This window comes from Aulostomus chinensis, chromosome 20 (genome assembly GCF_037954235.1).
Source record: "Aulostomus chinensis isolate RoL2024-O1b breed Wild chromosome 20, RoL_Achi_v1.0, whole genome shotgun sequence".
In the NCBI taxonomy this organism is placed as follows: Eukaryota; Metazoa; Chordata; class Actinopteri; order Syngnathiformes; family Aulostomidae; genus Aulostomus; species Aulostomus chinensis.
In genome coordinates, this window is record NC_141339.1 from 19,221,653 (window position 1) to 19,245,102 (window position 23,450).

General features: G+C 41.7%; 1 long non-coding RNA gene across 1 annotated transcript in view; it reads left to right on the forward strand.

Moving 5' to 3' along the window:
* Positions 1 to 23,151, forward strand: part of LOC147243162 (uncharacterized) — an 87,273-nt gene extending 64,122 nt beyond the window's left edge. Inside the window, exons 3-4 of the long non-coding RNA XR_015110704.1 lie at positions 21,177 to 21,244; positions 22,554 to 23,151. This is a non-coding gene — a long non-coding RNA (uncharacterized LOC147243162). The remainder of the gene's footprint in view (positions 1 to 21,176; positions 21,245 to 22,553) is intronic.
* Positions 23,152 to 23,450: the final 299 nt, after the last annotated feature.

The window sequence follows — 23,450 nt, forward strand, 5'->3', positions numbered from 1 at the left end:
TAACTAATGCCCTCCTCGCCGCCTAGCTTGGACTTTATAATCAGTTTAAGATCGGTGTTGGATACACTCACCATTCAGAAATTGAAATGTCACAACAAATTATCTGAATAAGCTTATTCTCACGTCCTCTTCGTGTGTTTATTGTAGCTTTCCTGGTGCTAGTATGACAAGCTAATGAAAGCGTTTTGTACAGTCTACGCTTTCTACGAGCTATTTTTTCTACTTAGTGTCTAAACAACCCCATAAATATTACAGGAACAAAGAATCTGGGTTTATTTTATGAGGTGAAACTTTACAAGCGTGTTTTGGACACTTCAATGTAAATTGTGATTCACTTACTGACAGCCAACTATTCCTCTGAATAATCCCATTAATCCTCGACTTCTTTGGGGGAGAGGAGGATTAATTTTATTTTGCAACTCATTCCTAGCAGATAGCTTGCAGATGTTTCTTCGTCAAGACTCATCGTGGCCTTGCTCGCAGCTCTTGGGTTGCAGTTATTTTCTCATGCTGCGATGGAGCTGAAGGTAGATAAAAGACCAAGTGTTATTCTATGATTAGAGCTGGAGCAGCTTCTTAATGACCACCGCAGCCGCCCCTTCCAGATAAATCATCAGCCGTCTGGTCTCTCTGGCCAGCATCACGTAGACCACAGAACTCTGGTCCCCATTAGTGACCCACCCCCCTTACGGTATCTCTCAGTCCGATGGTTAAAAGACCCAGGCAGGTTCCGTTCCGCATTAGTTTTGTCCCGGTATCTGGCCTCAGCAGTGTGTTTACGGCGGTGCCCTGCAGCACTTCATGATGATTGAGCGGTGCTGAGTTTCCCCTGCTTTGATGACCAAAATGCTCCCCTAATACACCTTTTCAGTGACTATATATTACCGAACATTTGCACTGACTAAAGAATGTGAAGTAAACATGATATATATGCTTTTATGCCTTGATGAGATTCAATTTGCGTGTGTCTTTGTGTTTCTCGTGTGTGTTTTGCCGTCGTGCTTCAAAGACACTGAGTCAGAGGAAATAAAGAACAGGGGAAGTGACTGTGTGACTCAGGTCCTGTTCCTCCTAACGATGCTGTCACCTAAACCGACAAGAAACAAATAGGAAGTTATGACATCATCAGCGCAGACATGAGCAACGTGCATCCACGCCTTGATGGGATCTGAACCAAAGCTCACATCTGAAGGAGACATGATTATTTATTTTACTGTGAATTATCGCTTGTTAAATTCCAGGAATACTGAGGTACTGAAGACTCACGACTGGCTAATATATAAGGGTAAACAATAATTTATCCTCATTTTGTTAAGATTTTGTTTGCTTTTGAATTTTTTTTTTTTTATCAGACCATCTCTCAATCACAGATGGATTTCTTTAATGCAATACACTGTAACAAAAAATGTTCTTTACTAATAATTTCACAGATCATATGAGGGAACACATGGTGTTATTTCATCATTTATCTGATATGCAAATTGGGCAGAAATATTAACTTTCCTTCAGTTATTCATCCTGATAATTCTCCACTTTAACAAGCTGGTCAAGCCAGTATTTATAAAACTGCATATTTGAATTGTTCTATTGCATAACAACAGTATTTGTTGCTGTTGTAAGTGGCATTGTCTCAGTTGGTCAAAATAGTAGGACAACCAATCAGAAAGCTCCCCTCTGTCTCTTACCATCCCTGGAAATCTGCTGAGTGACAGTGGTCATGGCAACAGCCCCGGCTCGCTTGTACCCCTGCTGTGCAGCATTTGACGGCGTTTAAATGTGTTGTGGAGTAATTGCATCGTGGATTGGATGAGATATGTCCGCTAAGGTGTTAGAGAATGTGAGAAACAGAGCAGGTGGTGGAGGCCCAGAGGCTCTCCCATAAAAAAAAGAAAAGAAAAAAAAGTCATCCAATGGTTGTTTCCTTATCATGTCGCTTTCACATCCTGCCTGTGTGACAGCATGGAAAGTGCACATATCTAAAAAAATAAATCACACTGTTGTTGACAGAATACAGTAGTGCAATTCATTTCGATGAAAAATGTAATATAAAAATGTAGAAATTATAGTTTGCAGAGACTAAAGGAAAGGATGTGTTGCTGCTTTCTGCTTGAAATTTCCCTTCTGTTGTCATTCATATTCCACATTCCAAAATAATTGTGCGCGCCCTTCTTGTAAGACACAAGGAAATGCTAACTTTCTTAGCATGAGTCAAAGGCAGAGAGTTTACATTCCAACCCTTACTTGTGGTCACAAGTCTTAGGTTGAGGCCAAAAGAATCAGATTGCTGAGCTCCTTTGGACAGGTGAAGAGCTCCAGAGAGAGTTACCTGCAGCTGCAGCGCTGCAACGTGCAGTAACATGACCAGGGAGGTGCAGGTCAGGCTACATCGAAGGCTACAGTGCGGTGGCTACGTAAATCTACAGTTCGCCACTGCACATTTTAAACTCGACTCCTTTGTCGGCAGATGATTACGTCTCTTGCATTTGGAAACTTGACTTCTAAAACAATGTGCTTGCACAGTGTAGATCTCAGGAGGATAAAAAATGAAATTCGGACAACTTTTGCAGTCGTGTTTGAAATATAACTGTACTTGGTACAGTGCTACTTTTGGAACCCAACAAAGTTGCAAATGTGCTTTGTGATTCATTACTCACACATTCCTCTCTGCAATAGAAAGTCCAAACTTTCTAGCCAGCATCTCCACACCTGATCCAATGTGTTTCCTACGTCCTGGCAAGTAAAGAGTGCTGTAACTGAGTAGCTAAAAGCCTATCAGCGTGTGTAGAGATGACATCAGATGAATGCCATATGAAAGGATCCAGCTGTCACACTACACTTGTACCAACATCGAAGAACAACACCAAGGCCATGCCAAACATGATCAGGTGTCCTGGTGGCAGCAGAGGCAAGCCAGGAGCGTCACATCACCGAGTGTCACAGTGCAGCACACAGGGGTGACGCCAACCACTTACTGGTGTGTGGTACAGCCGAAAACAAGAATGAGGGATGATAAAAAAACAGCGTAAATGAAACAGGTTCAGAGATTTTAGGGGTATTAGTTAGTCTACAGGTTTGTAAAAGATTAAGTCAGATGTGAATATAGCAACAGCATGGTTGGCAAAGAAGTTGTGGCAAGAAAAATAAGATGCATTACATAACTTCTTCCAACTATTCTTGGTGCCTCGGTTGGGGGTGCATCCTAATCAGATGCTGAACCACCCTGCGTCCTCCGAATGTCTGAGCTCCTTACTGAGTCCTTTCTCAGGATACCATCCATTCTGAGGAGGAAGCTTTTACTGCAATGTCATTTGTTGGTCACGACCAAGTGACGCACCTACTATCATGTCTGAAAATACCATAACAGAAAGAAAGTCACCACAGCAAATCCATGCAGGGTTAAATAGTCGTCCTCTTCACTTGGAACAAGAGCTCACATGCAACCAGAAGGGAGCAATTCACCATTTTCATTCATTTCCAGCAATTCCGCAAATGTTTCCATGTTCCTTGAAGAGTTGTAGAGAGTTTCAGGTCTCCAAAAACTATTTGAGAGGGGAACCAGTTGCTTAGGGCACTCACAGCTGGTAGACACAAGCAGCCAATGATGAGGCGTCACGCTAGGCATTGTTGGGCTATAAATAAAGATTTAGTGATGGTAGACTCATATAAACACTGCATAAAACATTGTTGTCTCTGGGTATGCAGGCATGTGTAAGGTTAAGGGATACAAAGGCAATGTAAAGGATAAACAAAAGACTCCCAGTTCCTGTGTGTGGCACCATAAATCGAGAGTATGCGGGGCATGAAGGAAGTATGTTTAAATCATCAGAGAAGTGCTGCCACCCATTCATAGGGAAAATGCATTTAAATAGAACCCTAAAGGATACACAACTACTGAGCTGAGTGGGACACAATGGTGTGAAATTGTACCCTGGTGCAGGACATCTAGCCAGCATAGCAACAACACAGCAGAGCGCACCAGTTAGAGGGATTATGTTGTTTTGAGGCCAGCATTTACTGAAGGAGCTGCTACAGGTAGCTGATGATGCGATGGAGTTCCTGCTGCACTGACAAGACCCAGGTTATACTGCGTTTGTATTCGTGCGTTTGTGTATGTACTCCATGCAGAAGGGAGTTTTCTTGCGAATGCGTGTGTGTGTGTGTATGCGCGTGCTTACGTATGGGCTTCTGTCTGTTTGTATACACATGGTAATCTGAATCAACTGCGAAACCTGAGCAGGCTCGCCCACCGTGTGTTTAATTATTCAAGGTGCTTTGACTGAAAACTCGATCACCTGGAGCATCCTTTCTACTGCCACGAGTGCCCCCGCACGCCGCTGACCTGTGAGAGAGGGGAGGGGGCAGAAAAGGAGACCACTGCAAAGGAAAGAGGATACCGTAGTTGCTCTCTGTGGTATGTTCACTTAAACTGGCAGAATGAATTATCCAAAGATGGGGTATAATACCCCCCTGCAGGAGATGTCGGCTATCTACAGATTGTCATGTAGAAATTATCACAGTAACAACCTTTCAATATTCCTAAGTTCTTTCATATATTTTGAGAGCAAACAAAGATTTTTAAGACGGCTGATGGTCTGAATTTCAACATCAATCTCTAGTAACCCCTAAGCCCCCCTCCATACCCCAACAGCTGCCTTGATTCCAGCCAATTTAATTTGCAGGGGAAACAAATTGTGGGCATTTGACCATCTGGCCCTACACCTTTCCCCCAAAGTCTTCCTGCCTAGTAAGGGGCCCCCATTTTATTAACAGGATTGGGCAAAGTACACCCAGGAATTATCACTCTTCCTAAGTATACCATGGGGGCAAGAGCCCCGGCCTCAGGAGGGGAAGCCAAGCCATGAAAATAGTTATTTGTTGTTGTTGTAGCTGTGAAAGGCGTCTTCCCAGGAAGCGTAGTCATTCGAAGCCTCCAACTGGCAGGGCATTACTTGGTTCAGTAGAGCAAGATGGTGAAGCTGTTCATCTTTCTCAGTGCCATCCAGGCCTGCAGGATCAAGAAGCCCCATGTGGGCTAAAAACGGCCCCAAGCTACTCAGCTTAGTTCCTGGCTACTCAGCTAGGTAGCACTGTGGGTTGATGAAATTCTGTGGTGAAGGTTTCCCAGACAAAAATCAGGCAAAACCAGACATCGGGAGCACTGGAGGTTTTCCTGATGTCTTGGCCTGCTAAATAACCGGTAGGCTGTGACCCAAATCTTTTTTGAGGATAAAGTGTTGTGAATGCTGCGATGAATGAGTCCAATAGAAATAAAGAAGCCAGACTGGCACGTTAGGCCATAGTGATTACATTACTCAAATGTAGCATGAATGTAGCCATTTGTAGGAAAACCAGCTGAACCTTGCGCTTGATGGATAGCAATTAAACGAGAGAGGATGGAGCAGATGGAGGAAGAAGAAAGGCTAACATAGCTAAAGCTATCAATGCAGGATTATCTTCTATAGTAGCGCAGAAGCAAAATGGAGGTGTGCAACATTAAAAGCTGTGCAAGGCAGCAATAAATATTGCTACTTAAACAGCTAAGTAACCACTGGATTTGCCAGGGTTCATAAAGTACATTTCTATTCAGAAACCTCGAAGCCCCTGCTGACTGCTGATATTTCTCAAGGTGTTGCTTCCCCTGCCAAGATGGTGATAATGTCTTTTTGTGTAAAAAACAGTGGCAGTCATAGAAGGGAAAAACTCATTCTCTGCTGTAAGAACCTCCCCTGCCTGCATGTTTCATTCTGGCCATCCACACCTGTAATATCATTGGTAGCGACATATATTTGGTTTGTGTTGCTCTTTTAAATTCTTTTTTTTTTATTGGTAGTTCATTCAACTGATGAGAATATTGTGCTCTTGTTCTTGTCTTCAAGTGAGTGGAAAGCGTACTAACTGTACAACAAAAGTAGACATAATACAAATACACTTTTGGTTTGTAACTGTAACTTTTCACCTAAACCACTTCAGACATTAGCTTAAAACCACAGCCTCGGGTCTGGCTCACCTTAATTGAATGCAGTCGTCATTAATATTGTTAACGCCATCTGTTCCTTTTCTGCATTGAATAAATTGTCCAAAAAAAAAAAAAAAAACGCCATGAAAAGAGCCTGTTGTTGGCTCATTATTTTTGGGATTCACATGCACTACAAATTCCTCTCATTGCAGGAAATGAAGTTTTATAACATAAAAAGTAGTCTGACGGGGTATTTCACGCTGTATTTTCCGGCCTGAGTGAATTTTCCAGTCCAGCCTTTGGCAAAATTGTGTACGTATTGTATTGTGACATTTTATTAGAATATTAGAAAGGCCTAAAAGTTCATGGTTTTCATTTTCTTTCAGACAGCATCCCCCAGGGGCATAGAGAAACTCTGCAGTGATTACGAACCAATATCCTGTGGTATGAGGTACCATTATTTAATGGTTTCATTGAAGCAATGTGTATGACACAATGCTATAGTGCTCATAAGGGACATATCCTAAACACTTGCTACATATTTGCTGGCAATAAACTACACCTCGTGTGTTTAAATGGGCCCCTCAGCCCGGCAACACAAACATTGGTGGAGCCTCTGATTATCAGGCCAGTTTAATGAATATTCACACTCAGCAGACTGATTGTGAAGCTGAGATAGCAGCTGGGACCCAGCGCCTGGGGCCCAGCCGCCCTACAACTGCTCGTTGGAACAGACAGTATTCCTCTGGAAATGGCCTCTCCAGCCAAACTCCTCAACTGCTGCCAGGACTGGACCAGTCATGGTAAACAGACAAGGGCGAAGCACGGTTAGGTCATTTGGAGTAATAGTAGAAAAAAAAGAAGAAAAAAAAGCAGCTGAAACTGCTAAAACTAAACGTTCTCCAGTGAGAGTTTGAAGTATTAATAGAATAACCTGTTACCTGTATAGTGGGCAAATGCTTACAATAAGGTTAATCAGTCCGTTGACCGGATTGGTCGAAGTTAACCCATGATGGATGATGAACAAGCCTCATTTTCCAAAAAGTTTCTAGGAGCGACTCATTTTTGTTTGCGGGTGCAAATGTGATCTTTTTTTTAGTCAATACTTGGATATTTTTGGTACTTGCATCGATTCTGTTCCTAAAAACTCAGCTCGGAAGAATCTTCAGCATCATTTTGTTCTGTGTTTGATCAAGATTTGAGATCAGTGTGTGTAATCAAACTGCTGGTTTCCAGCTTGAGCTACTGGTAACTTCACTAGTCCACACAAAATACTGTTAAAACGTTCCACCCCATTTCCAAAACGTTTTATTATCAAGCTGTAATTCTCTCTACACGTAAACCGAACCTTTCATAGGTCATACAGGAGCGATTAGGAGGCTCGTTGTCTTTTATTACCGTTGATTTATTGTTTGTGACTGCCGCTTGTTTAGACAAATAAAGACCAGTGATGCAGATATAATAAAGCACCTGAGATGTCTCCCAAAATGATCATAGAAACTGACCAAACGGACCGCGGCCACCACTCGGCTCCAGGCTTTAATTACTGCATGGAAAAACACATAAGTGTACTTTATATATGCACTCAAGCCATAAAACAAGTTTCTGATGGGCTTGGATTGTCATAACATATGCTGGTGGTTATCCATTAAACGCCTTCTGGACATGTGCCATATTGGAACAAGACTAGAACATCGTTTGTGTCATGTACCTGTTCCTGATGGCGTTTTACAGCGAGTGTTTGGACCCCTTGGGGTGTGGGGTCAAGCGGAGATGTGGGTCTGTTGTAGTGATATGATGCTCTGGTTTGTTTCGGGGTGAAATGAAGTTTCATCCAGGATGTGGCACCAAAACCTCCAGCTGAAACCAGAATGTTCCATTTATGAATTAGCTACCGGCTAAATGTGACCGTACACCGTATCAGCTAGAGATACGAGTCATTTAAACATCTTATCTTCAAGAATAATTCACTTGAAAAGGGTATGTTTTCTTTCATATACTTATTAAACTTACTTACTTAAAAAGGAGTCTTAAAAAATCTTTTTCCCCCTCATGCATTACTTCTCTGTGATTCAAGATTGCCCATAAAGCCAACTGTGTTAGGTTGAGGCCAATAGCGACCACCTACGAACAACAGGAAAGCTGTCCAAAAAAATGTGTGGTGGGATATGTCTGGAAAGACTTGGATTATACTTATATTTTTATCATTGGTTGCTGTTAGCTTTAAGCTAGCTTTCTGCATTCTTGAGTAAAAAAGATGTAATTCTGGAGGAAAAACATTGTCGTTGTGAGCCAGTAATTGTGAAAACTACATTTGTTGGGTGAAGTATCACTTTAAATCACCCTTTTTTGGTTGTTTACAGTTACTCATAGACCCGTTTCCCCCACATCTTACAACCTATAACCTAATTTTACTACTTGTTTGCTAGGTGAAGGTTGATTTACTGCTGTAAGACTCAAGTAATGCATGAGGTACCTCTGATGAGTAACACACCACATGTCAAATGCATCCGAAACGTCCCTGCAGTAGGTATATTTATCTCGGTGGTTAGCAGCGATTCTTCACAAAGAGAGCGTTGGATTGTGTAAGTGTCCTCTGAGTGCTCTTGTTCCCTACACAACACAAGAACACGCAGGTTCATTGATTTGGATCCTGCATACGAGCATAAATATTTCGGTGCATGACGAGCTGGTGACCTTTCTGCGGCAAAGAAAAATAAATGAATTTAATACTATTTACAAGGCTTTTCACTGCACTTCAATTACCACTGAGATTTTGAATTACATGTGCCTTAACAAGCGGGGGTTATGAGTATTGTCTGTGTTAAATTGTGCATCACACTTTGGACTAAATCTCTTTTTATGAGGACATTATGCAAGCACAAGGTCTCTGGTTTCCACCCTTAAGCCGATGATGGGATTCTCCAAATAAAGCAGTAAATATTCCTTCGTCGTTTGATCCCTGACAAAAAGAAAGTTGCTTTGATCACTTTTCCGGCAACACTGCATGCCAAGTTCTTCCCTCACTGGTGGAGGGATGGATAGCGTTGGACAGACTTCTAGCAGCAACCATCACGGAAGAGACACCGCCCGTGTGTCACCGACGTGAGAGATCTACATCTATAGATAGTCTGATCATCCTAAATGTTTCTATAGCCTGTAAAATAGGAAGAAAATTACAAACAAATTTACTCGTTGTTCTTAGTATTGAAAAAAAAGCAGAATGACAGCGGATTAAATTCTGTTTTCCACTATTATTTACCTACAATGTGTGTATTTTAGCTTAGCTGCAGGCTGCACAAAGTGGTTCATCTAACATACCGTTCAACTGCAAAGGGTCAAATGTCAGGTGGAGTAAGCAGGTTGCTGGTCATACGTGACAACCTGTAATGAACAGCCAGGAAGATGCTGGAGTCCTATCCAGTTACGATGGCTGCCGTTTACTGAGGAAGCACGTGCGCGCGCACACACACACACACACACACACACACACACACACACACTTACAGAAAAATGTGGCCTCATCCCAGGGGAGTAGTAAAGGATCAGAAAGGATCAGAAGGTAGGGTATCCAGGAGGAGGTCTGTATAATTGGGGTGCGGTGAGGTTCAAAGACTCCTGCAGAGCAACAGTGAGGGAAACGGAGGATTTCAAACCCACAGATGATTTATTTCGATGCAAGACGGTCCAGCAGAATATACTGGATAATCCCGGACAATCAAACTGAAAAGCTTTTCATGAAAAACTCAATCAACATATCCTTTTTTGCAGTTGAAACGAATATGCGATGAAAAACGTTATCGGGAGAATTCAAAACTTTCCCTTGCAAGGCAGAGTTTCGTTCAAAGTTGATCTCGATTTGCCCACGAGGCTCAGCTGAACAGCAAGCTCACATTTTGAATTCCTAAACAAATCTCTTTGCCTCAATCAGCAGATGTGCTCTAAAATCAGAGTGAGAATGAAGACCTGGTCCGATTGCACAATAAAGACAGAGGAGACATCCCATGTGTGCCTCACTTTGAATTACAGTACCCAGAGAGCGACTGATTCCTTTTCTCACTAAACTTTCTAAAAGTCTGGTTTTATTCCTGTTGGACTCCTGCTGCTGTAACTCTACACCATGCACATTCATTATTGGGTTGAGGGAAGACGAGTGAAGGGGCTGATTTATGACAAAAAACATGCAGAATTTCTGCTAAAAAAACCAAAAACAACCCTAAACAATAATAAATAAAGTTTGTGTCAACATCACAAAGTGTTAGCACATAAAAACAGAGCGGCATTTTAACAAAGGTGGGAATAAAAAATTAAACGAGGAAAAACAGCCTCAGAGAATTAATGATTAAAAACCAAATGAGCGTTTTAAAAGAGGGTACAGATGCAGCTAGCGAGGGGTGATTTTACAAGGTCCCTTATTTCATTGATGTGTGGACGCAGTCAGGTGTGGGGGCGGCTTCTAAGATATATACTGTGGGGATATGAAGGCTTTCTAAATAATACATAAAATGTTTTTTTTTTTTAATTCTAAAATGAATTGCCAGCCAGTGTCGTGTAATTAAAAATGGGGTAATTTTTCCCGTGTGTGTCTAAAGAAACACATTTCGTGTGATTAATTGACCTGTGATTTATACCTGCAAAAAGATCATCATGATAATCCAGTTTGGAGGGAATGAAAGCACGGGTGGTGCCATTAAAGTGCTGCACTGCCTGAATCCTTGTAGTTGGACTCAGGGATTGTGGTTGCATGACTGGGCTCGATTCAAATCTTTATCTGTTGGCTGTTTAGTCTGCCGAGGATTCCTGGAGGTGTGTGGTCTTTTCATTAAAACATTACTAGATCCTTATCCCTGCCATGTTTGGTTACAAGCTGTTATTTTCAGCAGTGCATGCACACTTTTTGCTGTTTTCCATTTCTTCCTATATCTCTATGTTTCTCTTGTCTTTGTCCATTTCACCGTTGTGGTCGTTATTCCCTTTTCTGTCTTTCTTTTTTATCACCCCCCTTCCCCGTCCTCTCACCGTTTATCCACGCTCCCTGCAGCTTGACAGGGTGTGAATGTTGTTTTTATCAGATGGACATCGTGTCTCTTCCCATGGCACATCCCGGGAACAGCAAGTTCAGCTTGATGGCTCCCCTGGGTCTTGACCCTTCATGGGCCTCCATGTTGCCTCCGTAAATTACAGCCTAACCCCTGCGCACGCAAGCAGTCACGGGCGTGCGCGCACGGGCGCGCACACACACACACACACACACACACACACACACACACACACACACACACACACGCATGCATGCAATGCTAACATAGGTTCCTAAAGATTTAAGCAGCAGTAGACCATCACACTGTATGTAAAGATATGCATGCATACGCACACACACGCACACACACACACACGCGCTTGCACACACACATATACATAACATGTTTATTCAGGTATATCCTTCCTGCCTCTGACAGTAAACCTGTTCAAGTCATGTGGTTTTTGCTACCTCTGCAAAAGAAAAATAGAAAGTGAAGTTTGTAGCCAGGCTCACAATCAGAAATCTGTGGCAGCATGATTTTATGACATCCTCCAAAGAAATGTTTCGATTTCCGAGAGAGCAAAACAGAAAGACGTGTAGCGATGACACGGTGAAATGAAAGCGAAAAGAAAAGAGATCGAAAAAAAGATTATTTGACCAGAGAAGACACTGCAGGAAAATGAGCAGAGGGAAAGTGTGTTTCTGATTAAGAGGTTGAAAAGCAGATGAGGGTACAGGATACACACATGCACTCAGCAAACCTGCCTATTAGAGATAACCACAGGCATCATCCTTCACCTTGATTTCATGCAGGTTGCTCCCGGAACATTTGAGAACATTTCTGTTGGCTGTAAGAAAGTAGAACCCCGTTTGGCCCATTAAAGAATAAGCTGACAGGCACGTTAGTCAACCTTTGTACATGATGACCAATGAGCTGTCTACGCTTGGTCCACATTCAGATCCTTGTAAAGAAACAAAAATACAAGACAAACAAGTGGACCAGACAGCAATCCTGCAGTTAAACTGTCAGACTACTTTTACGTCCGTACTTTGACCCTTGACAGCTTTACAGCTTCTCAGTGAATACACATGTAATATATCTTTCTGAAGTTTCTACAAATATATTATGAGTACTTCACACTAGTTTCTCAACTCTAATTGCCCTCAAACTGGACCTCGATGCCAAAATGTCAGTGTTTTTCGACCACGTCATTCAAATTTTCCTGCTGTATTTCTCCTTCCTCCGTCACATGTGGAGTCTTTTTCTGAAGTTGAATCTGAGTTGGTGTTTATTTATGCTTAACCCCTCACTCGTCCTCGCTCTATGCTTCTTTTTTGACGAATTCTTCCTCAAAACATTCTCCTCCCGTTAGACTGATTTGGTAGTTGTTTCCACTGCTGACAGATGTGTGACTGTGCTCCTCTTGATCCGTTCCTTGAGGGTCAGTCCAGTCTTATCCTCTCTTTCCATGCTTCCTTGAGGGCACCTCATCAGGGGTGCCTTCAAACTCAAAACATTCCTTCCAATTCGGGTGTGTGTGTTAGAGGTTTCAGCCAATCATCAGCGACTACCTCTCTAACACCCCCCCCCCCCAAATATCACACCAACGGTGACACTCACGACTGGAATAATAATCCAGATGTTCAACGCACCTCCGTCTCCACTTGAATAGATATTCAACTTTTTTTGCCGGGGCCAACTGCAGTCCTGGTTGCGTTTCTATGCTGATGATGTCCAATTATATTTGAGAACTTTCAAATGCAGGCAAATTGTAATTTAAAGTCAGTTTGCAAGCACTGAAAATGTCCAAATGCTTCCCAAACAATTTAATCATAGAGTTTGAGACCTTACAGGAAGATCGAACAACTCAGCATTCTTGAATTTTAGTTCAAAGTTTGTTTGAAGAAGCCTTGTTTGGTTTAGAGTGAACTCCTTTTGAGTCCTGTTATTTTCAGGAGGTGTGGTGTTTGCCTCTGTCAGAACATCTTGGCTAGTATTACTCTGTATTAGGAGTTTAAGTCAAAAAGCTGTGGCATGATTACAGCTTGCGCAAAATTCCACTGAATAATTGCTCACTGACACAGCGTTCCCATTATCTCAGTGCTGGCTTCCCTACACGCTTTCCTTTTTAATTTGGGATTGAATCCCAACTCCTCAATGCTAGGGCTTTCATGACGTCAGAGAAGGGGCTCCTGCTCGTTCCTTGGTCAGTTCAAGTCTTGTGGTGACTGGACTATTGCTTATCTTTGATTTAAATATTTATTCAGATGCCTTTTAACAGCATTTTGTAAACTGTGTTTTGAAAGGTATCACATAAACAAAGAGAATTTTCTCAGTAGATTTCACCCTCCCGCAGATCGCATTTTCAGAAAGTCAAATTATAAACCATCCCAAAAAAGACTCTCATTCTTTAAAAAAATAAAATTAAAAATGAGGGATTCACCTTCAAGCCACTTGTACAAAAGGTCGACCCTGGTATGTTTTCATCTCCTCAGCTGAATATTTCACCTCCCTTACACACACACACACACACACACACACACAAACACACACACACACACACACACACACACACACACACACACACACACTTAACACACAAACAAGCGTGTGAGCCTTATAACTGTCCTTATTCTTCAGCTCCGCCCTAGTGATATATTACAGGTGTGTGTGTGATCTTCACAATAACCATAACAAGGAGACCGGGCAATTAAGTGTGTGTGTGTGTGTGTGTGAGGCCAGGAGTGGGGGTTTAAAGGACGAAAATGATACTGCAGTAATCGACCTCCCCTTTCAACTCCCTCCTCTATGTTCTATTGACAGCCGCCTGCCGCCGCTCTTTTTTTCCCTCCCTGCTTCCCTGATGCTTTTATGCATCTCCCGCTCATACTGCACAAACTGGTGTCCATTTCTTTCCATTACTTCTACCTGCATTTCCACCTCTTTTATTCAGCTTTAGTCAATCAGGACACTTGGAAAGCTGAAGACACGTTTTTACATCGACTGTATGTGTAAAACGGGTCATTCTTAAATCCATGATATTTATACAATAATATCTATAATATAACATCTGCATTGTATTCAGCTTGACTGTCGAAACTCTTTAGTGATGATTTAATTCATTCTGAAATGAGAAAAGCAAACTTTTCTTTGATTAAGAGGTGTCATATTTACATCTTTAAGGTTAAAAGTGTGTGATAGTTTTCATTCAAAAATCTCATTTTAAGGCTCTCGTAAACTCTCCTTGAACGTACATGTGTTTTTGAAACAGTAAATCTAACAGTGGCTGCATTTTAAGAGGACTTTTTGATGGTCATTGACCTCTACTGGTCACCTCCAGGACAACATCTGACTGTGAATTTTGCGAGGTTATTAATCACTGATACCATAATTAAAAGAATCCACATGGATGTGCTTTAAATCATGCATATGTGCTTTTAGTGCAAGTCGGCTAGTCTTGCTTATCTGATTCAACTTGAAATGAGGAGGACAGTTTTCTCTCCTGGCTGTGTCTCTATCCAGATCTGCTCTCAGCTCTATCCCTCCCTCACTCTCCGGCCCACTCAAACTCCCACACACCGCTTATCTACCTCTCACCTACATCCTCCTCTCTCTTCTTTCGCCTCTCTTTCTATCTCAACGCTAGCACATGCATGCACACATGGTTCTCGAAAATCTCTCTCACCAGCCAAACATGAATGTTTCCATGCCAACATCCAGAGCAACAGTCTCCTTATATACAATGTGTGTATGTGTGTGTTTGTTTGTGTGTGTGATATATATATATATATATATATATATATATATATATATATATATATATACATACTGTATATACATAGGTGAAAATATATATGAAAGATCAAGTGAGAATTGAATTTGTATATGTCACATATGATGAACAGACATGTTTCATTTCAAACGTGAATAAAAATAAGGAAATGAGTAGAACCAGACTTTAAAAATAGATGTTTATTTTCTCTGACGTGTCATCCCCTGGACAGATATCAGATACTGTATATTTACGCTCATAGAGATGATAGTTGTGTATATTCATTCCATATAATGTGCATGCAGACACTCGTGTATATACGATCACGTTCCCTTTTTGGTCACATGGTTACATATTCCTGCACGAAATGGGATAGAAGGACAGAAGGAAATGGGAGGAATTGGACTGGAAGGCTGAGAAGTGTGCATTTCCTGAGTGTGAAACAACCACATATTGATGGGATAGCGATATCCATCAGGGAAAAGGAGCCTATCTTCAGCCAGCGGGCCAGTAACCATGGTAATTTGGGGAGAGCAAACAGGTTTGAGGAGGTGAACAGCCAAAGACATAACCTTTTTTTGCTAGCTCGCTAAGAGAAGCTCATAGATGTATATAAACACGCTTAATTTTTGTGGTTTTACAGCATTTGGCATCATGATGTTGCAGTTGTTCTGGTTTGAAGCGATGGAGGCAAACGCGGAGCTAGAAAAGACACGGTGGAACTAATGAAACTGATAATTAGGGACCTAATAGCAAACAAGGACATCAAGAACAAAACAACGTACTTAAATAAGAAAACTAACTAAAAAAAAAAAGTCAAACCTTGGAGAGGAACACTAGCATGAATGACACGATAACTAAACTCATCCAACCACACAACAAGAAACAGGCAGTGGAGCAAACAGGTGGAAGGAGCAGGGAAAAGAAGGGGAAGTGGACAAAGATAGGAAGTAAGTCAGTAGAGATTTTCAAAATAAAACAGGAATTATGTGAAAACACAGAGGAATAAACAAGAACCAAAATGAAAAAAGACCAAAAGCAGAACTCAAGAGTTTGAATTAAAAGCAATGCACAACTATAAAGCAGTATTCCAAATAGTAATATTACTGCATTACTGCCATGCTAATTGATTGAAATTAAGTGCAAGTACTTGCAAGAATGAGTCGAATTTGGCTTTGAGAGAAGAAAACCCGGTTGTTATTTAATATAAAAATCCAAACAGATAATTTTACAATTATTTTGGCACATGTTGTTGAAGAGAGGAAGAATGTGACTCCCTAAGGAGCTGAACTTTCTCCACCTGGGTGTTTTACTTGACCAAAATGGAGTCCTCACAGCACACTGGCAATATCTTGTACACACACACTCACACTCACACTCACACACACACACACACACACACACACACACACACACACACATACACACACACGTGCGTGCTTGTGATGACACTCATTAACGTAATGCATTCCCCGGCTCCTCACCCAAGTTGTCCCCATCTCAACCCCACCTTAAACTGAACCTAAACTGGGTTTTAAGACCGTGACCCGCAGACCCTCAAACTGCCTCACTTTCCAAAACTCCCCTCAAGGTCGCAAACTCCCAATTTGTAGTGAAAGATACACATCAAACTAATGAACACACAACACACACACACAGGAGGGCCAAGCAGCGGAGTGGGTCCAATTTACACACGACTGTAAATTACCCAACACTTCCCAATCAATTATTCATAATCCGTAATTAATTATGAAACGATCAGTAATCCAACACCAGTCCACTGGCCTGTGGTTGCCTAGTAACCATGACCCATATTAAATGCCACCATTGTTGCCCGTAACCAGTATGCCAATTTTTTTTCCCCATAGGGCTTTGTGCCCAGGAGGTATTATAGTGTAGAGTAAATAACGTGTGTGTGTTTGTGTAGTGTGTGTGTGTGTGTTTGTGTAGTGTGTGCAGAATAGACGCAGTGATGCGCGGGTGTACGCGTGTGGCCATATCATACCGGTCGCTTTGAGGCTTGATCACACAGGGTAAACAAGTGAGGCTGGTTAATAATGCAGTATTTTGGCTCGTGCCGGGAATGAGTTGTGGCTTGCGAGAGACCACTAATGGGACATGCCACGGGGAGCACTAGCAAAGAGTGCAGCGCTCACAGCCAGACAATGATGCTATAACACGTCTGCGGGGACACATAACCGCACAGCGCGCTACTTTGTCGGCACTTGTTCTGGAACTGCATCAGCAAGTTCCCATATGATGCTCTGGAGGCTGGAATGAATGATTTATAGTGGAGTTTTGGGTGTTGAGTGCACTCTCCTCCTTTTTAGGAGGAGCGGTAGATCACTTTCCCTGCACTTTACTGCCACAGCAAATGGAAAATTGGCTATCTGTGTCCTTTTCTTTATTTCTCCATTTCTATTCCCTCTCATTATCTCTTTATCTGCCGGTTCAAATGCTCCGTTCAACGCCCTCATCCTTGTCCACACCAGCACATAAACACAGCCTGTAAATATAGAAACTGTGTTTTTTACTGTCAAACTCTGTCGATGACATGCAAAAAATATCATGCTATCCGCAGAACATCCTGCCTCTAGTGAGAAAACTTGGTGTTTGTTTGTGAGCGTGCCTTCTCCTCCAAGTGGTAGTCATCGTTTTCTCTCTCCCCCCTGCGTCCCCCCTGCGTGAGGACCTGCGTGGGAGGCGAAGGGAGACAAAGGTGAGAGCAGTAAGGAAAAAGTCAATGAGAGGCAGAGAGAAAAACTGAAAGAGAGAGAGAGAGATGTGTGAAGAATGGAGAGAGGGAGGGTGGGGTGGAGTTAAGGGGAAGTGGTGAGCACCGTGTGACCAGACTTGGGTTCCTTCCTCGCCGGCCTGAGAATCAGGAAGTAGAGCGGCTTGTTCCTACATTATTGGAACTAACAGGAAATGCATAGGTCTTCAGGAGGGGTAAAGTGTCTAGTGGAGGGTAGCGTGTTATTGTTGCAGATAATCATCATGATGATTCCAAATTCCACCGGACTTTATTATTAATGCTAGTTTACACAAAATGAAATCCTTTGTTTTGAGCCCTCGGCACTTTTTGAAGAAGAGTATACAACAGCAATCGACGGTCACTGGCTTCTCTTTTTAATAGACACTGTGTCTCTGTCTTTCTCTGGCGATCTCTCAACTTTACCACACTTTGGTTTGTCAAGGAAACATCGATTGGATTCTTTGCCGTGGAAGTTTGTGCAAACATTCATCAAATTTAATGACTTTGATTATGTGTCCAGAATGTCAAGGGTTGTTTTTTTTTGTTTTTTTTTTAATTTTCATTTATTTTTACATGTATTTGATGAATGGACTTTGGAGACCATCACAACCTGTGAACTTGTGACAACTTGAATCAAAATGACTGATAATATTTTCAATACTTGGGTATTTCCAGCCATTGATACTTACAAAAACTTAATGGATATTTCCTTGGTTTATGTAGCGACTTGCTTTTATATATTTAATAAATAAATACACCTGAAATCAGATTTAAATTTTAAAATTCAGTTTTATGGTATTTTAATACTCGGTGAAATGATTTCATTACACCAGAAAAAAAAAAAATCCCAGGATATACAGAAAAATCTATTCAACGAACAAGCAAACATAAATTGATATAAAATCTGTGCCTTCTACATTTATAAAAGTGGCCTTAAAGGGTTAATTTCTCCAACATTTGGTAAAATACTTCATTTGCAAAGCTGATAATGTTGCCTCAGCAACAACACAGGCTGTGTTACACCCTCACATGGCCGCTAACGTGTCTGCAGGCTCTTCTGCTACATGCTAATGTCATGTGATCTCGACTTTGACTCTTTAATTCAGGCTTTCGGGTTCGTACCTGATCTTAAATATCTTTCTCCCATTTTAGTTCTGCTGGACGCTGATGCAAAGGACTTTTTTTTTTTACAGCTGCAATTGTAGCGAGCAGGAGGAATCAGTGGTCCGACTTTAGTTTGCCAAGAGTTTTTGCTTTCTTAAGAATGCGATCACGTCGGATGGAATGCATTCTGTGTTTTATACTCTACATGTTTCCGCGCAGAGAGCCACATCTCATGTTAATGCCAGGTGAAAAATGTAGAGTCTGTTTGAAAATGTGTTTGATGTGCTACTCTGGGAGCAGCTGTGTTTTCTCTCTCTCTGCTGGGTTAGGCACATTTTAAGAGTTTTCTGTTTTAATTTGACACTGAGACCTGGTTGGCTTCACCGTGTCCTTGACTCCGATCCATCCAAGTTCCCTGTGAGATTGCTCGCTTTGATGAGAGTGTAGAAATTAGGCTGGAACACATCATTGGGGATCCATTGCTTAAGGCTATTCCAAGTACATTGCAACTGTCAGACTCTGTGGATTTTGGATTCTTGGGCTAATTGTTGCTCTTCTTCGAGGCTTGGTCTTTTTCTTTTTCTTTTTTTCTTTTTGTCTTCGAGGATATGGCATCTCCTAAGCACATTTCCAGCTGAATAAATGGATGACATGTTGAGGGAGAGGACAGATCTGTGAATATGACCTGCAATGTGGGCTTCTAGCAAGCCAAGAGATCATCAAAATAATCACTGTTGCCTGTGCAAACAGTGTGCAGGTGCTCAGGCACAACACAAGATGAGACGGGGCCCCTTCACCAGCTCGCAAGGGCCGTGGAGCAGCAGGTTGCCTTGGGAACCCTCTGCTCCCTCTTTCTTGTCATTACTCCTCTGTACACACCCCCTTTTTTAATCTGCACCATGCTCTCTGTGACAAGCCCCATCCCCCTTGATAAAAACACACAATACATGCATGCACACACTCTGACACATGTGCAGGGAGTCAGAAATGTGCACACATGCACACACATGCATCAACATCAGGCCTATAAAGATAACCTAATATATCCATCACTGAGCCTGTAAACCCTTTATCCATCTGTCTGTTCCTACGCTGGCTTCGTATTTCTGGCAGGAATTAAATCAAGCCATTGTTAACGAGTGTTCCTCTTAAGTATTTTATTCATCATACAATCCAGAACACGGCGCTGAATCTGATTTTGAATACAGTGTTTGTGTGTGTGTGTGTGTGTGTATATATATATATATATTTATATATATATTTGTTATTTGCAAAAACATTCATTTGAACCCTTTTATTGTCATCTATTGTGTTATCATCACCCTCAAACTTCATTTCAGCAAAATCGAAGCCTCCTCCTACAACCCCCAACCCCCGTAGGCCTTAATACCCCCTACCTTTGTCAAGGCACACATTTACTTATGTATACATAATATATACAACATTCAGGATGTGACCTGTGTTGAGGGTATAGCGCACTCTGATTGCCCATTCAAGAGGAGGGATTGAGAGAGGGAGAGAGAGAGGGAGAGAGAGAGAGAGAGAGAGAGAGAGAGAGAGAGAGAGAGAGGTGAAATGATTTTGGCAATCTTCAGTTGAGCACCTTGGCTCATCACCAAGTGAAATGATTGCGTCTGAGCTCATCAAGCTCAATTTGTTCACATAGTAAATCTTCATCAAATAACCTGTTATTATTCTGAGGTATTAGAGTGTACGATTTTGACAAAGTGTAGGTGATTTATCATTTTATGTCCTGAGAATGTTGGCTGGGCATTTTATGGCGATGTAGCAGCCCTGTTCTGTTGCCTTTGGTGTTGTGGCTTTAAATTAGTTGTGCATGAGCCTTTATTAAATATTGCTCTGCTGGATGTATATCAAAAAACATCAAATGTGTTTATGACATATTTGGCTCAAGGCAACGACAGCACTGGAGGATGGAGGGTGTGTGTGTGTGTGTGTGTGTGTGTGTGTGTGTGTGTGTGTGTGTGTGTGCGTGTGTGTGCGTGTGTGCACTAAACACTGGAACTCTGCTGCCCCTCAGTGGACAAAAAACAGCTTTCATCTTATAACTGGAGCCTGAAGAAGCTGCAAATATAGATCTTAAAAATGATAGAATTACAGAAATGAATAAGCACGATGAAGCTATTGAGCTTCAGCAGTTTATCATGTATGAAATCTGCTAGTTTACTAGAGTACGTTTTTGGATAATTTGGAGTGTCTTTACTACTCTGGAGGTGTGACCATATTCATTCAGCATTATTTGTATGTGGGGGTTTAAACCAGGGGTTCCTCTCTCTTTGAAAAAGCTTTGAATGAGGCGTCCTCCCTCTATGAGGCCCGTGTCACAATTTGAAAGGTATAAATGTAAATAGGGAGTGGTTGGGTCAATACAACACACACACACACTCACACACACACACACTCGCACGCACAGGCACGCGCACGCACGCACAGTCATTTTGGGTCATGGGAACAAGACGGTGCACTCACATTGTGTTTATTCTTCTGGGTTTCCATTTGAATGTGTCCTTCTCACGGGACTGTTAATGGCTTCCCCTTCCCCAGGGCAGGGCAGCGCGATCAGACCTTATCCAGGTCATGCCAGGAGGGCAGGAGGTACCAGGAAGAATGAGGTAAATCCAGGGACCTCCATCCTACTCAGAGCTTACCCATGAATTACCAGACCCACTTTGAGAAATATGAACTCTGATTCTCAAGAGCCTGCACACTTGGTGGAGACGTTTTTGTTGCTTGTTGTTATTGGCATTATTTTCTGCATTCATATATTATGTTAGTGTTCTACTAACATACCTTGGCAGACAACATAGAAGAGCTCAGGATGCACGTGGGGCAACAGTGAAACTAAATCACTCGATCAATCGCCAATGTACCCTGGCGTCTGGCCATGTAAAGCCCTGTGAATCCTGTGTGGGATTTTAAAACTGAGGAAGAAATTGGTAACTGTTGTAAAGAGGCTGAGGCTGGGGTGATGTGAGAGGAGCATCTGTCAAAAATATGGCTGCAGAGTTCTGCACAGTCTGAGGTGTGACAAAATAAGAGCATGAAAAAAAATTAATAACTCACTATAAGATTTTGGTAACATTGGTAATATTTCTGGGTGAAAATGACTGTACCTCCATGAAGACTTGGCAGTATGTTGAAGACCAATTTCTTGCAGTACCCATTGTTGCTGAACGTGTACTTTTTTCATACTTGTACAAGAATTCTGCACTGTGTTTGATCAATAATGCCAAAAGTCTCAAAATACCCAATAATTTGTATTTATTCATTAGACTTTTTAATTTTATTAATAAGTCAGGGCTTTTTAATTCATTTCTTGATACAATCAGGACAGTAAATAATACAAGTCCATTTTCATGTGACATCTTCGTCGCTGATTGTACTTGCTGGGATATTTTTCAGTACTCTGTACTACCCTGATGAGCAGTTGACCTAATATTACCTGATATGTTCCTACATACCAAATGTTAGCATAGCAACAGCTGTAAAGAGAGAACAGAAGAAGTCCAAGAATGTATCCTTGAGGTATGTCACATGTTGTCTGGGCTTGTTGAAGAGGTAGGTGAATGAAATGAGACACAAAATGGTGTGTTTTTAAAATGACTTTTTCTAGATATACCCACCAAATCCATAAATTGAATAAGTTATGAGTCATGCTGTTAAATGCTGGGCTGAGGTCAAGCAGCACCAGGACAGCACCAGTACAGCACCAGTACAGCACCAGTACGATATCCAGAAGTTTGACTACTGTAAGTTACAAAAGCCTATCCCAAACAAGTCACTTCTCTTGATCATCAAATCTGCGCGGTGAGGGATGGATGGATGGATGGATGGATGGATGGATGGATATGTCTTCTTCATAACATTGATAATCAATTCAAAGCTAAGTCTATCATAATTATCATTGGTTTTATTTTTCAGGGATAATTCACATCAATCAATGGTCACGTCATAGTAAAAGAGAGCAAGAATCTAATATTCTGGATTTCCCCGGCCGGATGTCAAGACGGCAACACCAAAATGCATCGTGGATGAAATGTCAGTTTTTCTTTGTTTGTTTGTTGGTAATTTCACCTGCAAATAAATGAACAAACATACACATCTTCCTCTGTGTGGGTTACGAGGTGCCAGATAAAGTTTTTTTTTTTTTGTTGCATCACTGAGGTTTGAATTTCACCTCTTGCTGCTGTTCACACTTTCTGCCGTCAGAAGTCACAACATAATCCTTGGATCCAAATTTTGCTTCCTTGTGCATTGGCGTCTGGCCCCCTGCTGGTCTGCTATATCCTACTTAGTTGGCAAGGGGTCACCAAGTCAGACTCGAGTCGAGTCATGTGACCCTGCAGCTGTTATGAAATCATTTGTAATCTGTAACAGAGCCGTTTCCGTGCTGTGTAGCTTTTGAAAAGCAGACGGAACTTTCACTCAGACAATGTGATTATTGAGTGCTTCCAGAAGTTGTTCTGAAACTTCTTTCTAAGGAACTTCTTAATTAGAAAAATGGTCATTTCTGATCATATCTGCTCCTCTTAGCAGTGGCTGAATAGAAGCTATTTTAAAATAATCCCATGCAAAGGGAGCTGTTTGAATTTTGGAGGAGATCCCTCATCACGTCTCTGATTAAACTGATTATAATGAGATCCAGATGACTCACTGAGGGTTTCATATTTTTAAGAGTTTTCCGAACAAGTTTGACACAGAATGTAAATGAATTATTGTCGGATTAACCTCATCGTCTATTGGGGATTTATTAGTTCAGATTTGCTGTGGCCAGAGATTTTATCTGTTCAGGCGTCTCGCCTAAAGGTAAAAGGGAAC